Below are 1,484 nucleotides of genomic sequence, written 5' to 3'. Positions count from 1 at the left end.
TGCGCACACACACGTTTGTATTCATCCTCTTTTTGTCCATTTATCAATGTGGGAAACCTTCTCTGCTTGATTCTCAAACAACGCCACAGGAATGCAGCCCTGGTGCTGACTCTGGGTCAGCCTTATCTGGCCCTGCACAACCTCCCGGAGGTGTTTGGGCTCCCAGCACAAATACATACACACATACAAGCGAAAACATACAAGAATGCAGAGTGCAGAGAGAGAGAGAGAGAGAGAGAGAGAGAGAGAGAGAGAGAGAGAGAGAGAGAGAGAGAGAGAGAGAGAGAGAGAGAGAGAGAGAGAGAGAGAGAGAGGGGGAGAGAGAGAGGGGGAGAGAGAGAGAGAGAGAGACCATACACCATTTGTCTGTATAGGATATATTATACAAATAGTAGTGGCAATTACAAATCTATGTTGAATGTCGAAAACAAATTCAAAGGCAAGGACATGCATACACATGTAGCCGTGTGTGTGTGTGTGTGTGTGTGCGTGTGCGTGTGTGCGTGTGGCTCTGGTTTATCTCTAGTTCCTGAGATGCACTCAAGAGGAGAGTATGCCAAGCGTTCATGGCCCATGAGAGCCAAGAAAGGAATGAGTGTGCCAACATAAAAAAAAAAAAAATCTATGCATTATCTTGGCTGAGAGCTTTCACGATCAAGTTTGTACTTGTTTCTCCTTTCACACTGTGCATGTGTGGAAAGTACCTGTGTTTAAGCTATGTAAATACACAGTCAACGTTTATGGATCATAATAATTCCTCTGTTTGAATAAGAGCGAAGCGAGTACAAAACAAGTGCAGCACGTGACGCGTAGTTACAGTATGTGCGTGTGTGTGTGTGTGGTGGGAAAGATGTTTTCGCTCCTACAGATGGCCACCTGCTCGCCTGCCATGTGATAAAAACATAAAGGGGTGCACTGCCCCCCCTCCCCCTCTTGCTGACCCCCTTGATGCTCCGCTCTTGGCCGTGTGACTGCCCCCCCCCCCCCCCTCAAGTACGCCTATTCTACACCAGGCCAGCTGTGGTACAACGGACCCCATTGTCTTCTGCCATATGAAACTGTTATGTAAGAAAAAAGCGAGTGAGATCACCATCTACCAAGCCAGTTGATACCCGCCTGCCTGCCGCTCAGCCCTCTCTGGCCCACTCTCTCCCTCTCTAACACACATATTTGTGTGGAATGAGACCAAGACACACGCAGAGAGAGAGGGGGAAGAGAGAGAGGTGACAGTGGTGGGGGGGAGATCAAGAGTTATGTACCTACTCCAGTCTGAGCTCTGAATCCGAGGAGGTGTAAGCACTTTGTACAAACTGTAGCATAAACAAAATGACTCAAGAGATTATGAGGGATTTGAAGTGCAAAAACAGAACAAAGTCTCATATGTTTCGTCTGAAAAGTTACAATGAAGAGAGTAATTGTGAAAAAAGGAATATTCTATAGTATTCTATTTCACCCCACAAACCCAGTTTATCATACAACTCTGA

The sequence above is a fragment of the Centroberyx affinis genome, unplaced genomic scaffold (genome assembly GCF_046629955.1).
Source record: "Centroberyx affinis isolate AG114_WGS23_722 - 3 ecotype Tasmania unplaced genomic scaffold, CSIRO-AGI_Caff_v1 ptg000458l_1, whole genome shotgun sequence".
Lineage (NCBI taxonomy): Eukaryota > Metazoa > Chordata > Actinopteri > Beryciformes > Berycidae > Centroberyx > Centroberyx affinis.
This window is presented reverse-complemented; position numbering follows the sequence as displayed.